Source organism: Triticum urartu, chromosome 7A, assembly GCF_056163025.1.
Source record: "Triticum urartu cultivar PI428250 chromosome 7A, HENAU_Tu73, whole genome shotgun sequence".
Taxonomy (NCBI): domain Eukaryota; kingdom Viridiplantae; phylum Streptophyta; class Magnoliopsida; order Poales; family Poaceae; genus Triticum; species Triticum urartu.
The window spans coordinates 711,683,457-711,701,770 of record NC_141879.1 but is presented as its reverse complement, the minus strand read 5'-3'; the positions used below and the strand labels follow the sequence as shown (position 1 = coordinate 711,701,770).

Here is an 18,314-nt window from a genome sequence, read left to right as displayed (position 1 = left end):
TCTTTCGGTTCTCACTGTGCCATCGCATCAACTTGGCATGCTCTTCGTTTCTGAACAGACGTTTCAACTGTGGTATTATAGGAGCATACCACATCACCTTCGCAGGAACCCTCTTCCCGAGGGGCTCGCCGTCAACATCACCAGGGTCATCTCGTCTGATCTTATACCGCAACGCACCGCATACCGGGCATTCGTTCAGATCCTTGTAGGCACCGTAGTAGAGGATGCAGTCATTAGGGCGTGCATGTATCTTCTCCACCTCCAATCCTAGAGGGCATACGACCTTCTTTGCTGCGTATGTACTGTCGGGCAATTCGTTATCGTTTGGAAGCTTCTGCTTCAATATTTTCAGTAGCTTCTCAAATCCTTTGTCAGCCACAGCATTCTCTGCCTTCCACTGCAGCAATTCCAGTACGGTACCAAGCTTTGTGTTGCCATCTTCGCAATTGGGGTATAACCCTTTTTTGTGATCCTCTAACATGCGATCGAACTTCAGCTTCTCCTTTTGACTAATGCATTGCGTCCTTGCATCGACAATGACCCGGCGGAGATCATCATCATCGGGCACATCGTCTGGTTCCTCTTTATCTTCAGCAGCTTCACCCGTGGCAGCATCATTGGGCACATCGTCTGGTTCCTCTTGATCTTCACCAGCTCCCCCCGTTGCAGCATCACCGTATTCAGGGGGCACATAGTTGTCATCGTACTCTTCTTCTTCGCCGTATTCCATCATAACCCCTATTTCTCCGTGCCTCGTCCAAACATTATAGTGTGGCATGAAACCCTTGTAAAGCAGGTGGGAGTGAAGGATTTTCCGGTTAGAGTAAGACCTCGTATTCCCACATTCAGTGCATGGACAACACATAAAACCATTCTGCTTGTTTGCCTCAGCCGCATCGAGAAACTCATGCACGCCCTTAATGTACTCGCGGGTGTGTCTGTCACCGTACATCCATTGCCGGTTCATCTGCGTGCATTATATATAATTAAGTGTCCAAATTAATAGAAGTTCATCATCACATTAAAACCAAAGTGCATACATATTTCTCATCTAACAACATATAGCTCTCCAGAGCATCTAATTAATTAAACCATACATTAAAACTATGTAAAACATTTCAATGCGAAAACAAATGCGATCATAATCGCAACCAAGGTAACAATTGATCCAACGGCATGATGATACCAAGCCTCGGTATGAATGGCATATTTTCTAATCTTTCTAATCTTCAAGCGCATTGCATCCATCTTGATCTTGTGATCATCGACGACATCCGCAACATGCAACTCCAATATCATCTTCTCCTCCTCAATTTTTTTAATTTTTTTCCTTCAACAAATTGTTTTCTTCTTCAACTAAATTTAACCTCTCGACAATAGGGTCGGTTGGCATTTCCGATTCACATACATCCTAGATAAATAAAATCTGTCACGTTGGTCGGCATAATTTTCATAAACAATAAATGAACCAATAGTTATGAAGATAATATACATACCAAATCCGAATCATAGACAGGACGAGGGCCGACGGGGGCGGATACCAAAACCATCGCACTATATAAGATGCAATAATAAATGTAAGAAAATGATACAAGTATCTATCTAAACAGACAAGTAAGAATATTTTTCCTTTCAGAAAGAAGATAAGAACAAGAGGCTCACCACGGTGGTGTCGGTGATGAGATCAGCGCGGGTGATCGACGGCGGTGAAGACGGGGACGGGGCGTGACGGACCGCTAAATCTAGACAAATCTCGAGGAAAATGGAGCTTGGAGGTCGAGCTTCGAGAGGAGAAAGTTTAAGTAGTGTGGCTCGGGCATTCCATCGAACACCTCATGTGCATAGGAGGTGAGCCAGAGCACCACAAACCCCTCCCCTCGCCGGCTAGAGAAAAACAGAGCACTGGAGTGCTCTGCTCGCGGGCGAGGGTATATACAGGCACCTCATTGGTCCCGGTTTGTGGCAAGAACCGGGACTAAAGGGGAGCCTTTGGTCCCGGTTCAGGCCACCAACCGGGACCAATGGTGGTGGGCCAGGAGCGAGGCCCATTGGTCCCGGTTCGTCCCACCAACCAGGACCAAAAGGTCCAGACGAACCGGGACCAATGGCCCACGTGGTACGGCCGGCCCCCTGGGCTCATGAACCGGGACCAATGCCCACATTAGTCCCGGTTCGACACTGAACCGGGACTAATGGGCTGAGCCGGCCTGGACCATAGCCCTGTTTTCTACTAGTGACGGTTTGTGTGCTGATTGATGCATCGAGGAAAAGATGGCCATCAAACACATGCGGATGAGTCAGATGATGCGTCCCCATGACCTCTCCTCATGGTAGGGTTTGTGTGCCCATTGATCCTGCAGGGAGCCTAGGGCAGAATTGCAGCGAGGAACTGATGACAGTCAAACACATGCGGGTGAGTCTGCGGTCACTCTTCTTTCTCTCTCACATGCGCTTCTTTCCTGATGTTTTCTATGTATTCAGCCAAGATTAACGATGCGGCCCAGCTTGCCTTTCTATTGTTTGCTAATCCCATCAATTACCTGACCACGTTCCAATCTGCTATGGCTTGCTTAATTAAGGATGTGCATATGTAGAAGAACAGCCCTGGTTGCCACTCTTCCTCCTTCCATCCGTGAACACGTACGTGTACGTGCTGCGACGCGTAGGCCACCTGCCTGTTACCCAGCAGCCATCGCCGTGGTACTCCAGCTGCGGTGCGTCCACCCATGTGTGTGTTTGCCGTGCTGCGAGAAGTACATCTAGAGCAGCTCGCTGGAGAAGCTGGTCACCCGCTTTGTCAGGTACTCTCAGTCTCAGCTCAGCCGTCGACATATCTGAACAGGGAGAAGAATAACATGACAACGTCCATCGCCGTCCCTCCCAGGATCAGCTTATTCAACCTGAAGTGGCATCCACGTTGGAATTGACAAATTAAAAAGATCCAATCAAACTCTCTCCCCGATTCCCTTCTCTTCAACCTTTAAATACCCAATGCCTCCGTAATTCAACCCGGCCCCCCTTTTTTTAGGTTTATCAATGAATCAATTTGAAGCTTGGTAGTGCATGGGACAAAGTGTACAGAAGCTGTCGTTAATGAGGATGCAGAGGTTTCCTCGAACAGCCCATCCCGTATGTACACAAAGAACTTTGTTTTTAATTTTTTTTATGACCATGATCGGGCTCAGGCGTACAGCAATCGTCTCTATCTCCTTCTACAAAGGTTATCCTAAAAACATCATTCGGCAAGTTCAACTTTAGATGTCGCGCGCCCTAGCGGCTGCTGTTCATGTCCAGCTAATCCACCATGCACGGCCTCAATTGTCCACCGTTCTCACCCTCTGATCGGATTCCAACACCAGCGCATCCTGCAGTCCCGACTTCTTGCTATTTGGTTCCACCACAAGCGGATTTATGGTAGGAGCATCTAATCCATGACGTTCCTTGAGCATTTGTTCAAAACTTTACTTGGGTGTGTGGAGACTGGACTTTGTCGCACGAGACCAACTATGGAGAATGAGCAGGTGGCCGCGTGATGTTCGTACAACTGTTGATTCTAAGGAAATTGTGCCAACTAGAAAACAGCAATAACGAGGCTGGACTGCTGGAGTGAAAGGCGATTGGCTAAGGTTTTTCGACTTTAATTTATCTGAAATTTGGTGAGTCACAGGAGCCAATGGATTGAATTGATTACCTTTGTCTATCTTATCAATATTTAATCTTGGGTTTCCTTGATTTTAAAGTACATGCATGTGCATGCTTGAGTAATTGTCCTAATGGTAAAAACCATATATCATGGTACAATATTTATATCCTTCAAATTATATATGAAGATAAAGCCACACTTTGGTTTGAAGAACTCATGCAGGTTTTTATTCTAATCTGTATAATTATTAAAGCACATACCCCGGTGTTCAAATATATGCAGGGTCTGTGCATACATAACTCTCTTCGCAGGTACTTCCTAGCTAGGTAATGTCCAATTCTCCTATATCATTTTTTCCCAATATAGTGTTAGTTGACCTCCTATCAAGCCATTGGCCATTGATAGGCCGTGAAACAAATAACAATTAAATATGTCCGAGCAATAAACTACTTGGTTGTGGCATGACGCATGAGGCTTAGCATGAAAATATGCCATGTACTAACTTAGTAATTCCCTATATGTAATTAATTTCATACTTTTTAATGATCATGTGATGTATTAAATCAATATTTTGGTCTATTTCTTTTCATACAAAGATTTTGATCTCTACTTTAGAAAAAAAGGTTAAAGAAGTAAAGGTCAATCTCAAGATTGCAGTGTTAATTGCATACATTGTGAACCAGATGGGCCTTTTGAATTTGGTTGCCTGATGTTTGGCCTTTTTGGTCTAATATGTGTCCGCTATGTAACATGGATAAATGTTAAACATTTATGATTGGTAAGAAAGTGCCATCACGACCAAATTTTCAAATGATATTATACTTAAGCTTTGAGAGTTTTGATTCCATTTTTGACTGGCATAGCACACACCCTGAGACTCGAGATTAGACAAAATATTATTTCATATGTGATTAGCTTTGGTTAATATTTGGTTATCAATAGAATAATTCAATTCATTACTCGATAGATAATGGAAGGGGAGACAGCATAATAATGGTTTTGACATATTTTTTATGGCCTCTCATTGTCGTTCCAGGAAATTTTCTGTCCGAATGTGCAACGCACTGAATGGCATCGGTACTATTTTTATTGGTGTTTCTCGCATAATGTGATTTTGCATGCTCTCTTTACTAAGTTCATTTATTTTGTCATCCGGGTAGCAGCTCTCGGATAGGCGTTATCACATGTATGCCTCTTTGTCAAGTTTGATACATGAGTAAAATAAATGCCTCACAAGAAAAAGTGGTAACACAGTCTTAAACCAAGGCTCTCATGTCCAGGACAACATAAGAACAGTTTGTATGGTTTATATAAAATTCCTGTCATTTCTTTTAAAAAAAGATGAGAATGTAATATCTACAATGAAAAGAGGAAGATTAAATATTTTTTGCTATGTTGACTCTTTGACGGCAAAAGTTGAAGGAATTTAATCTCTGATGGTATGATAAATTCCATGGAATTTTAATGCAAAGTTTGTGGTGCATATGTTGAAATTACAGGAAAACTGAGTTACAGAAGAAAAAAATTGTTGTCTCATTAGTTGTCACAGTAAAAACAATTATGTTCCCGCAGCTCTCAGTCAACTCTGGTTTGGTATGCAAGAATTAATAGCTCTACAAATTCTTAAGGGTCTCTTTGAGTTCCACATACATTAGCAAAAGATCAACTAAATAAATAACTTTTGACTGATTTGTCATCCTCAAAACTAACAATCAATCATAGGAGTACTCTCCTATTTCCCTTTTTCTGTATGGGTGACCTTCTTGGTCTGTGAGTTCCTGATGTCACATCAGTATATATTTAACCCACGGCTACAACAAAGTAGGAATTCTACATGAAAAGAATCATGTTACAACTATATTTGGTTCGCTTATAACAATACCGTATATGTAACTGATTTAGAAGCTATTATTCTCATTTGCGGTGCCCATAATATGTTCTGGGTTATTTGCATTTTTTTGTTGATAAAATTGCATATTTCTAATATTGAATTCACAAATAAGGAAATTCCTGTAATGATATTATTTATTTTTACCTACATGTTTTGACCCTCATGGACTTTAAGTTATTTAATGGTAGCCCGTGCATTTGCACGGGTTGACGACTAGTATTTTCTAATCTTTCTAATCTTCAAGCGCATTGCATCCATCTTGATCTTGTGATCATCGACCACATCCGCAACATGCAACTCCAATATCATCTTCTCCTCCTCAATTTTTTTTATTTTTTCCTTCAACAAATTGTTTTCTTCTTCAACTAAATTTAACCTCTCGACAATAGGGTCGGTTGGCATTTCCGATTCACATACATCCTAAATAAATAAAATCTATGTCACGTTGGTCGGCATAATTTTCATAAACAATAAATGAACCAATAGTTATAAAGATAATATATATACCACATCCGAATCATAGACAGGACGAGGGCCGACGGGGGCGGATACCAAAACCATCGCACTATATAAGATGCAATAATAAAAGTAAGAAAATAATACAAGTATCTATGTAAACATACAAGTAAGAATATTTTTCCTTTCAAAAAGAAGATAAAACAAGAGGCTCACCACGGTGGTGCCGGCGATGAGCTCGGTGCGGGTGATCGACGGCGGTGAAGACGGGGACGGGGCGTGACGGACCGCTAAACCTAGACAAATGTTATGGAAAATGGAGCTTGGAGGTCGAGCTTGGAGAGGAGAAAGCTTAAGTAGTGTGGCTCAGGCATTCCATCGAACACCTTGTGTGCATAGGAGGTGAGATAGAGCACCACCAAGCCCGCTCCCCCTCGGCCAGAGAAAAAACAGAGCACTGGGGTGCTCTGCTCGCGAGCGAGGGGTATATATAGGCACCTCATTGATCCCGGTTGGTGACATGAGCCGGGACTAAAGGGGAGCCTTTGGTCCATGTTCAAGCCACCAACCGGGACCAATGGTGGTGGGCCAGGAGCGAGGCCCAATGGTCCCGGTTCATCCCATCAACCGAGACCAAAAGGTCCAGATGAACCGGGACCAATGGCCCACGTGGCCCGGCCGGCCCCCTGGGCTCACGAATCGGGACCAATGCCCACATTGGTCCCGGTTCTGGACTGAACCGGGACTAATGGGCTGGCCCGGCCTGGACCAAAGCCCTGTTTTCTACTATTGATAATCCCATGTTTTTCCTATTCCCGCGTTCTTAGCTTTTTTTATAAAACTAATTGATTTTGAATGAGATAAACTATAAGAATTAAACGAAGGGCTACATCAGGCATATATGACTCAGAGCTTACATAATATAGTGTGGTATTTATTCATAATTTGGTTGCAAAATCTGATGTGTGCAATGCACGTGTACCTTACTAGTACTTCGAGTATGTGCAAAACACGTAAATTAAAATACCAATGGCACGCTACACAGTGTCTCTCTTACAGTTCATGAAGCCACGTGGCACATGTGGAGGCGTTGTCGCGGCCTCCATGTGTGGATTGATCACAGTGACGTGCTGCTGGTTCTAGAAGAATGTACTCGTCCTCCCTGAGCCATACTGGAGGTACATGCACGAAGCGAAGATGTGCACGCACGCCAAGCACGCACATGCGGGTACACGGGCGGACGCAATTTTATACCAAGATACACCCCATGTGATAATTTGACGCGTGTAAAGTCGTTCACTTCATTGATGGTCAATTAATACAGCGCATGCAAATTGAGTGGACGTGAGGGCGGAAGAAAGACATTATTACTCCACTGTGCGCATGCGAGTAGTTAAATTGTGGGTTGCTAGTAGTACTTCCATTGGTCTCCTTCGTATTTTGTGCCATTTTCTGACAATAACATAATATTTACGCATTTGAGCAGTGTAGTACTTGAAATTTATATTCCGCTAAACTCATCGGGAGCCGTTTCGGGCCTCGAAACCAAAACCATCAATTGATCTTTACCTTGGTCCCATCACATTCGAAAGCCTGCTCACACCTACTAGTACGTACCAAACCTGAACATGTTTTCACTATGCAGGTATTAGTACTAGTGCTAGTACTTAGGTTATAAAAAGGGGAACTACCTAACCGAAAGTTACTGTACCTTTCCTCCTCAAAAGTGCTTCTTCTTCGTCCGTCGTTGCCATGGCCGATGAGCAGAGTTCTAGGTCGAGAACTACTCGTTACAAGGGAGCGGCAACCAAGGCTGCGGAAAAAAAAGAGGGCTCGCCGCCACGCAGAGACCTCGAAAGATCTCTCACGGGCAGCCGATGGCTCCCAGGAGCACCCTAGCCGCGGAGGCGAACATGCCGAGCCGGCGGAGCTGAAGTCGTTATCCCTTGACGGCATGCCCGATCAGCTCAATAAGCACCTCAATAAGCAGAAGGAGTTCATCCAAGGCTTGACGGAGTTGCTGAAGGAGAGCCTCGACGACATGCCCGCTAAGCTCAATCAACAGGGGGAGTTGACCGCCGGCTTGGTGATGCTACTGAAGAAGAGCATTGCCTCGGAGAAGAAGGTGACCGGCGAAATCCTGCGACTTCAGGAGGACAAGGCGAAGCTCTGCCACGAGATCGGCTTTTTGAAGGAGAAGAACGCCGGCTGGAAGAAGCTGCATGAGAATAGTAGTTCCTCGATGAAGATGTTGCAGGCCCTCATCATGGAACAGAAGGAGGAGTTGGCAAAGCTCCGCATCGAGCACCCGACTGCTGTCAAGGTATGTAATGCGGCCGTGGAACAGATGATGAAGGCTCGCGTCGAGAAATCCCGCTTCATGGACAGAATGAAGAAGATGGCGGAGGAGACGCGCAAGGAGATGGAGGTCGTGGAGGCGATGAAGAAGCAGTTACGACTCCGCGACGAATTAGATCATTTGGGGTGATAATCTTCCTTCTTCTTTTGCTCCTGTGTTTCATCTTTTGCTTCGGGTGTTTGGTCGCACGTGTCACGTTCTTTGCGAGGCATGAATAGAACAATGGTTTTTTTGAGGGAATGAATAGAACAATCCTAACAATGAGATGACTAGAAAATTAGATCATTTTTTATCGCCATATGGCACTGGGCTGCCGTGTTTCATGCTCCTCCGTCGCAGTACTACTCCAGTGGAAAACTTGAGTATACCGCACTGTTCTTTGCTCCTCCTCGATCTGGTCGTCGGCGCATTTATACGAGCAGTCAAATCACAAGGCCCCGCCTTCCAGCAGTAATGAGCCGTCAAATCACAAAGGCCCTCGCCTCTCGTGAAACTGACCAAGCTAGAATGCCCCGCCCTCTAGCCTTTTAAAAATGTATACTTTTGTACAGCACTAGTATCGATGGATTGCGCCATGGAGCAAAACTTGAAATTAAAAAAAAGGTGGTACATATAGAGAGCGCTCGTCGCCAAATTATGCATATAGTACTATTAAAAAGGCTAGTCACAATAATGGTGTCCAGCACAACCCACCCCTCAAATAAAACTAAGAGGGTGCTTGGATACGTTTTAGTCTCATGACTAAAAGTAGTGGGACTAAAACATGCTAGCCTCACCCATGCTTGGATCCAAATACTAAAAAGGCTAAAATCAAGTTAATGAGCATTTATTATCCTCAAAACCCTCCAATCCAGAACTCGCCTGTGTTAAAGGAGAGGAGTTAAATGAGTAGAGAGAGGACTAATCCACATTTTAGTAGGGGTACCCCTGACTAAAAAAATTAGTCTCAAGACTAGTTTTAGCCCCTCTTTAGTTAGGTGTGCTTGGAACTTTAGCCTCTTAAAGAGACTATTTTTAGTCAGACTAAAATAAGTCCCTTGGATCCAAGCACCCTCTAAGCATCCTGGAATTCTTTGACAAAACTAAGCACCCTGAAATTCTTTGACAACTAAACTGCTCGCTATATGATGTTGGCGATATATATTGTACGTATATAATGTGAAGAAACGAGTGGTAGTACTATACCAACTAAAATATGAAATGTAAGAAATACTAGTATGTACGTACTGAAGAGTTAAAGTAACGAGAAGAAACATAACATAGTTCTGCTGGGGGCTCAGCACAACACACCCCTCAAATTAAATTAAGCACACCTGAAATTAAACTTTGCAACTATTCCGGTAGACACTGCATTAGAACCACCATGAGCAACGACACTGCCACCTTACTTGGACTCCTCGTCCATATCCTCGACTTCGTCCTTGTCCCTCTTCCTCTTGGCCGATACTTCTTTGATTGAACCGCACACTTGGCTGTTCCTCTTCATCCAACCTTTGTAGATATTGAAGCAAAGGTAGCCATCCATTGCAGCGTAGTGGATGTGGTCTATATCTAGTACATTCCGCTGCCATGCATGACCGTACGAAGGATGAACCATGGCTCCTCTCAGGGTCAGCATTGAAGGCTGAGGAGAGGACACCAGCCGATTCTTCTGGAGGTCGAAGGGGTTGCCTACAAAGAGACCTATCCGACGTAGGACATCCCTGTCGTTATTAAAGTCTACAGTAACGAATTTCACTGTTTTGTCCTTGAGGAAGTTCTTAAAATCCTGGCACTCAACGTCAGCATGGCATATGTGGTAGACCAAGCAAACATTATGTACGCAAACCTAGATCACGGTGGGCTTCTTCCTCTCTTCGTCCTTTAGATTCTTCTCTGGTCCCAGGACTGTGGTGTACTCAACATCTAGCCCAACAACCCACTCATCATCTGAGTTTTCGAACAGGAGTCTGAAGCGAGAAAGGCATCCTTTCACCGTCGCGGAAGAACGGGTGTAGATGACATCGAACTCAAGCCGGTGATGGTTCTAACCTTGTACTCGCCGCCGACCGTGGAGATTTGGGACGCCATGGATTTGGGAGGAGGGTTAGGATTAGTGGAACTGCCGTAATGTGAATGGACGGGACGACTAGGAGCGAATCACCGTAGTATTGAAGGACGTGCGGGGACGAGTAGGAGCGAACTGCCAGCGTGCGAACGGCACGGTAGTGGCTTTCCATTCTCCCATGATACGGGCTTCCGAGAGCACTTGGATCTGAGATCGAACGGTTGCATTTCGTGATTCTAGACCTATGGCTGAATATCCTATCCTGGAGGGTTATTCTGCAAATTTTCAGCAACTTAGCATGCGACCATTTGATCTTAGATCCAAGGGCTGCCAGCAGCCCGTATCATGGTCGCGCCTACCACGACCGTCGTGTCGCTCGCGTGGTCGCGCCCTTGGAGATTTAACACGGTGCGTTAGGCTATCTGATGTTGGCATGTCATACATAGTCATCACTTAGTCACTCATACTACAACAAGGTTGGCTATAAGGTTGGCTATAAGTGTATTTCTTTACCCCTCTCTATCTCTTTCTTCGTAATGGAGGTGGTCAGGAATCGGGAGACTCACGTCGGTCGTAGCGCCGCAGTTAAAATGATAATGGCAAGTCAAATCACAGGGCCCCACCTGTCCAGCAGTAACTCACTGTCAAATCACACAGCCCTACGTTTGCAGCAGCCTACTCCCTCGTCTTCTCGCGTCTTTATCGAACCGACTAGGCAGAACTGCCCCGCCGCCTACCGCGTAGGGAAAGCCCCGCCCTCGACTTTTAAATAGTATACAGTATACTAATTTTGTATCCATGGATTGCGCATGCGCCATGGAGCAAAGCGTCTAGAAAATGGCAGTACACATGTACGGAGTATACAGCATGCCCGTCGCGTTCACGTCGCACCCCAGATGGTCGGTCGGTTTGGCACGCTACTCTCTGAATGGAACGCGTCATATTGTGTTTGCACACACATGTGGGACAGCAAATTCAGAACCAACCATAGGCACACTCCCCGGCCGCGCAAGTCGGGTGACTTAATAGAAGAGGGAGACGAGCGATAGTAGTAGAGAAGTGTTGTACTAGGTTGGTGCCTGGACGATCCCTGCAAGACACGGAAGATCAGTTTGTCCATGCATGTGACCAGACTCCAGCAGACACGCCTGGATTGGCTATCGTCTACATATCATGCAGGTTGTGTTGTACATGGCTGTAGTTGTGGTGAGAAATCTAAAAAAAGGTTTCTTGTCATCTCGCAAAATTAGGTGTCATGTGCTTTGGATCACTGCGAGGGTTAAACAGCGACAACTAAGTTGGGCTAGTCATTGGGGGCACATGCACGAACAGTGACTACTTGGCTGCCATCTAGGTCAAGCCGGCTATGTTAATTAGGACATCTATCGACGGACCCCTTTTCTACGAGTTTATCTGTAATTTGAGCTTTGTTCCTCGTCTAGTTGGTCCGTCGGGATTCATGTTGTCTCCTTTGGGCAGTGAGGTTATGATTTCTTGTCATGTGGCATTTTTTCGTGTTATATGTTATAATCCGGTGCTTCAGATCAAAATGACGACAACTGCGCCTCCGGGCCACGTGCATGAAGACTTCTTGGCAGTCATTGACGAGGTCAAGCTGGCTCCGGTAGACAAAAGAAAACTAGTACTACTCCACTATATAGGCAGGAGCCTCCGCGCCTGCTTGCTAGTGTTGCTCTCTTCACACTGTCTCGGCCTCTCCAGATCTAAACATGACAGTGGTGGCCACTCTCTCTCTCTCTCTCTCTCTCTCTCTCTCTCTCTATCTCTCTCTCTGCTCACCGCTGGTCACAGATCCAGCCGGATCCTCTCCGTCGGGGAAGGTGAGAAGGTGCAACGTTCACGCGGTCGTCCTCGGCGATGGCTCTTACCCACTGCTGGGCGCGTCCCGATTAGCCTGCCTTGTCGTTCTCTCCCAAGCACCACTGGCGAGGGAGGGCCTCTGACCCCTTCTTCCTCGCTGCCGTAGTGTGGGCAGATCCGGCTTCCTGCCGCCCACCTAGCGACATCCCGGCGACCATCAGGTATAACTTCCTTCGAAACCAGCCTTGCTCTACTTCCTGAGCTCCTGACGTCTCTCAGGCCCCCTCGTATATAGGATCGATCGGCTATTCGAAAACCACCTAATTTTTTTACGTTTAAGAGGTAAAACTAGTTCATGCACTCGAATCTAGTACTACTTGGTTCAAACAAGGAAGAAAGGGGGTGGGGTGGGGGAGGATTTGTTACCTGAATCTAGGACTTGGTCGAAAGAGGAAATAATGGGGGCGAAAAGTAGGAGATACTGGCTATCCAACTGGTCTATAGGTCTAATAGGGAAATAAAGGGAAACGCTGTACAAACTCAATATAAACCCGGTCTATTGGTTGAAAAAGGAAAGAAAGTGGGAACTGGGGGACAAGTCAACAGAGTAAGTCCAGCACTAGATTTGCTAGCCTCACACAGTATAAGGTGGCTATACCAAACAAAAATGGGACCAACCCAGACGTCCTGTTCTGATGTTTGTTGCCCCAAGGCACTCTTATGTAATGCCACTGGTAAAATGTAGCAGTCGCACTGTTAAAAGTAAGGACATGTTAAACCAATGTTATTTTCAATGTAATGCCTCCAGTAATATGAATCAATGGCACTTCTTTACATGTCCTGCTAAAATTTCCCATTAAGATAAGTTGGTTCTTTTCGTTAGAAATGCAACTGTCCTGGTCCGCCTACTCTCCCGTGCCCAAAGTAATGTCGTATTTAACGGTTGTGATAGTTAATCCTAATGCCCACACTAATATCTAACAATGCCAGTGCTTTAGAAAATGCTATTGTCCTTGTAGGATTGCCATTCAGATAAGGAACATGCTTCTTTTCATTTGATGCATGTTTCATCTCTTGTTAGTCACCCTTTCCACCTTTTTTATGCAAACAGAGATATACATTTCACGCTCGATCTTAGTTGAACTGCACAAATGATATCCAAATTATAGTTGAGCATTCTAGGAGCTTCACAACCAACCTTTATGTTGCTCAATTTTATTGCGACTAATGAAGAAGAAGCTCTGTGGGTTTCGTTTTCTGATGGAAATGGAACCGGGGCTGGAGCCCTTTTCTTAAAAAAATTGAAGAAGAAGCTGCTAGCTCACGGGACATTGCTTCATTTTAGGTGAACTGCACCAAAAGGTCCCATGAATTGAATCATCCATGTTGGTGACTGAAAGAGCCAGCTTCAGCATCCCAGTCTAAGCACCCCCGACCTCCATCCTTGCGACGCACGGTACACCTTGTTTGCCACCAGCTCGACCCTAGTGTCACTAATAGAATGAAGTAATAATACAGTTAAAATAGTGCGAGTGTCATTTCTATCATCTCATTTCCAGTGTAGATAAAGAAAGTGCTTTTCTTTGTTGATGTATGTTTCATCAACTAGTCCCATTGTTAATGTTTAAGCGCTTCTGCAAACCGGGGTGCTTAATTTTAGTTGATATGTACAAAAATAGAGATTTGAATGTCTCAAGGCGCCTCCTTGTACTACCGTTGTACACTGATGTTCATCACTGGCAGAAGGTGTATCTGGGAGACTTGGGACAATGTCCAGTATGAGGCGTCGCAGGGCCCTCACCAACTAGTGCCACTATAATGTAATCACGCTTTTTCATTATCTGTGCAAACAGGGTTATTCAGCTGCATTTTGGTGGAACTGCACAAATGTACATATGGAACCGGCATATATGCAGAGTGCGAGGTGGTTTTGCAATGGAGAAGATCAGAAGAGGGAGAGGCGAGACAGTGGTTTTGGAATGGAGATGATGGAGAGGAGAGGAGGTGGTTTTGCAATGGAGAAGAGGGAGGGGAGCGTGCAGCAGCGATTTAAGATTGGACGAGAGGGCTGGCGCGCTATGACTGGATCAAAATCAAAATCAATTTACCCTTCAATTAAGAAAGCGACCCCACATTAACTAGTCTCCCTTTTATTCTGGGTCATAATTGACCATGATTTATGCACATAAAATATATGTTATACGTTGCAAAAATAATATAATTTGAAAGTACATTCAGATACAAACCAAACGATACATTTTCTGGTGACATGCATTCACATTTTGCTTGTCAAATACAGTACGTGGTCAAACTTTGACCCAAAATACGCAAAACAACAAAAAAATACTTCCAAGACCAGTGCCGCTCTTCCGCTCTTCTCCTCTTAAACCACCGCCGCTCCTCTCCTGTTCCAATCTAAATGCAACGCCGCTCCTCTCCTCTTCCATTTCAAAAACACCGCCCCTCCCCTCCTGTTCCAGTCCAAAACCAGCGTCGCTCCTCTCCTGTTCTAATCCAAAACCAGTGCTGCTCCTCTCCTCTTCCATTCAAAAACCACCGCCGGTGAGTGAAGGTGCTGTGGAGAAGTAGATCAATGGAGGAGTACAACCGATACGTGAGGATCGCAGACGGCGACCCTGTGAAGCTAGCTAGGATGTTAGAGATACAGTCTTGGTTTGACAACAAGGACCAACTAGCGATGATGGCGACATCCATGGCCAAATATCTGCAACAGAGCGAAAAGGAGGCGATACTCACGGAGGGAGTCGCGCCGGAGTACATAGAGCTACTCCTCTGGGCCATGGAGCAAACAGATTCACCGAATCCGATCGTGAGGGAGCGGTGGTGGGAGTATCGATCCCAGATGGAGCATCCACCAGAGATTGAAGGATCGAGCATCTACAGGGTGCCGTTTGTGAGGGTGTCCTGCCAGAGCGAGCCGGTGGAGTCTTCGTCGACAGAACCCAACTGCAAGAGGAGAAAAGAAGTTGGCCCGACGACGCTTCCCCGCCATCGTCTCCCTCGCCGTTCACATCGTCTCACGGGGCGGCTGTCTGCCGCCGAGGAATAGGAGGGGGCTGCCCCCCCGCCCAGCCCAATACTCGGGCAGGTTGTGAATTGTCAGGAGGAGCTTAGGGTTATCAGTATTTGCAGGTTGTGAATTGTGTTTTGTGTTGTGTATTTTGAGAGTACTTTCAGATATGAATGTTTTTTGAATTTCAGATTTGCAGTATTGAGCATATGAAGTATTTTATGAATTCTAGAGATCTCTTTTTAGCACTTAAAAAATGTAGTTTTACAGGAGTATAAAAGTGCAGACAATGTGATTCTCAGAGAAGAAACTGCAAGTTTCAGTTTCAGATAAGAAATTGCAAGTTCAATTTCAGATAAGAAACTGCAACTTTCAGAGGCAGAGCATTTATATTAACACGGCCTTTTCAGACAGGGTTAACATCATGTTGGAAGTTTTATTCACGGTCGAAAATGGAACTACCAGCCAGTTAACATCATGCTGATCAACATTCATGCATAGCACATCTTCATATGATGCATAGTCAAAATGCCCACACAATATCGAGTGTACAATTCTAGCTCCTGTTACCGTACGATGTTCATCCAACGGCCCTAGTGCGTCTTCAACCTCTGGTCTTCTTGCTCCAGCCGCCCAAACCAGCGCCGGTCGTGCCGCGTGCTCCTTCCTCCCGTGGCCGGCTGTTATGCTGCGGAGGTCTCACCGCCCCCTACTACTCCCACCGCTGGCCAGGCCATCCCTCTACTCACAAACACCCCTTGTTATTCTGCGGCGACAGCAGCCTCACACCGCAGCCGAACCAGTGAACCCTCGTACTCCTCTTCGCGTGGGCATCCACTGATGCGTCTTCCCCGGCTCCGAGTCGTCCCCTTCCTAGTCCTCGCCGTCGTCCACCGCCGTGGTGCTCTCGGCGTGGCGTGGTCAATGTGGTAAAGGAATGACTTCCATCGGACGTGGACTGTACGTGGAGAGGCTGATGGCTAGGTCCACGGCCGCAGCAAGGAAGTGCCTCCTTATTACGCGCAAAATAATGATTCCTCCACCTGACAGCGGGGACCCACCAGACGGGCCATCGTATTTCACGAAAAAAACGTTTCCCCCTGACTGCTGGGACCCACCAGCTACATCTTCGCACGCAAGGAAGTGTGTCCGGGCAAAAAGAACGATTCGCCCCCTGACTGCTGGGACCCACCAGCTACATCTTCGCACGCAAGGAAGTGCGTCCGGGCAAAAAAATGATTTTCCCCCTGACTGTTGGGACCCACCAGCTACATCTTCGCACGCAAGGAAGTGCCTGACAGTCGGGACCCACCTGGTCGAACCGTATGTAGCGTTGTCATTCTGGTCGCGAACGTGTTTGTACAAATATACTGGTGGATGTAGAGGCGTGCACGTGTCATAGTAGAGGCGTGTACGTGTCGTAGTAGAGGTGCGTACGTGTCGTAGTAGAGGCGCGCACGTAGCATGTACACGTACGTACAGCGGGCAGGGTGCAAGAAAGAAAATACGGCCATGTATGTGTACATATGGGCGGGGTCTCGAACGCCTACTCGCGCATACATACCGCCAGGGCTCGTGTACATGGCTGGGTCGAAACAGAGAAATAGCGTCGTCCTCGTGTTCTTGGGGAGGCTACGGAATGTGTCGTGTTCATGGGGAGGTAACGGAATGCGTCGTGTTCATGGGGAGGCAACGGAATTCATCGCGTTCATCAGGAGGCAACAGAACGCGTGGGAGCCAACCGGCTGGGTTGGAACGGAATGCGTGGTCGTGTTCATCGGGAGGGCTTGGACGGAATAGGCGATGGAAATGAGGCCTGGCGTACCGCAAAAGGATGAAATGGACCTCCTATGTTCTGAACGGGGTCCTGTTGATCGGGAGGGGTGTGGCGTACCGCAAAATGGAAGAAACGGACCTCCTATGGTCGAAACGGTGGTCCTGTTGATCGGGAGGGGTGTGGCGTACCGCAAAACGGACGAAACGGACCTCCTACGGTCGAAACGGGGGTCCTGTTCATCAGGAGGGGTGTGGCATACCGCAAAACGGGACTCCACGAGATGTTGTTCATCTCCACCGTCGACCTCCTCCAGCCTCCACGGGCTCCTGTTCATCTAGTTTCCACCACGCGGTACTCCATCGGCTACTGTTCAACCACCCCTCCACTGTCTACTGTTCATCCAGCCCTCCACACCACGGGGTCCTGTTCAACCACCCCTCCACGGGAACCCCTCCACCGTCTACTGTTCATCCAGCCCTCCACCACACCACAGGGTCATGTTCGTCCAGAGGCAACGCCACCGCTCACTGTTCATCCAACCCCCCCCCCCCCCCCCCCCGCAACGCTCACTGTTCATACCTCATAAAATTGGTCTCTAGTCTCTGTTTATGGCCCATGTCAAGGCCCTGCCCGTAATGAATTTGTTCAATGGTTATATAATCTTGATATTCGGTTTGGTCAGAACTGGCTGCTTTTGGGTGATTTCAACTTCATGAGATCGTTGGAGAACCGCAATCTTCCGGGAGGTGATGTTAACGATATCTTCTTGTTCAATGAGATAATTGGTCATTTGGGACTTGTTGATTTGCCAATCAAGGGGCGTCAATATACTTGGTCGAATATGCAAACCTCACCGCTTCTAGAACAGATAGATTGGTTTTTCACTTCGGTTACTTGGACATCAGACCACCCCAACACAATGGTTTTTCCACTTGCACGCACTTCCTCCGACCATGTGTCGTGCATGGTCTCGATTGCCACTTGTATCCCCAAGGCAAAGGTTTTCCGCTTTGAGAATTATTGGGTGGATTTGCCCGGGTTTGCTGACTGTGTTGCTGAAGTTTGGAATAGGCCAGTGTTAAAATCGTCGATTGCATTAACAATTTCGGCTAAGTTTAAGTACCTCCGATATGCTCTCAAGAAATGGCATCTAAACTTGTCCACAGTCAAAGCTTTAATTGCTGATTGTAATGAAGTGATTATTTTCCTGGATAATCTAGAGGAAATTAGGCCTTTGAGTTGGCCGGAGTTCAATTTTCATAGAATTGTTAAATTGCATCTTGAGGATA

The 18,314-nt window shown here is 46.3% G+C and overlaps 1 long non-coding RNA gene across 1 annotated transcript; it reads right to left on the bottom strand.

The window, feature by feature from the left end:
- Positions 1-1,239: 1,239 nt before the first annotated feature.
- Positions 1,240-1,935, bottom strand: LOC147961956 (uncharacterized). The gene is made up of 3 exons (XR_015610175.1): positions 1,663-1,935; positions 1,497-1,554; positions 1,240-1,411 (listed from the first exon to the last, which is right to left on the bottom strand). It is a non-coding gene; the product is annotated as an uncharacterized LOC147961956 (long non-coding RNA).
- Between the last annotated feature and the right edge of the window lie 16,379 nt (positions 1,936-18,314).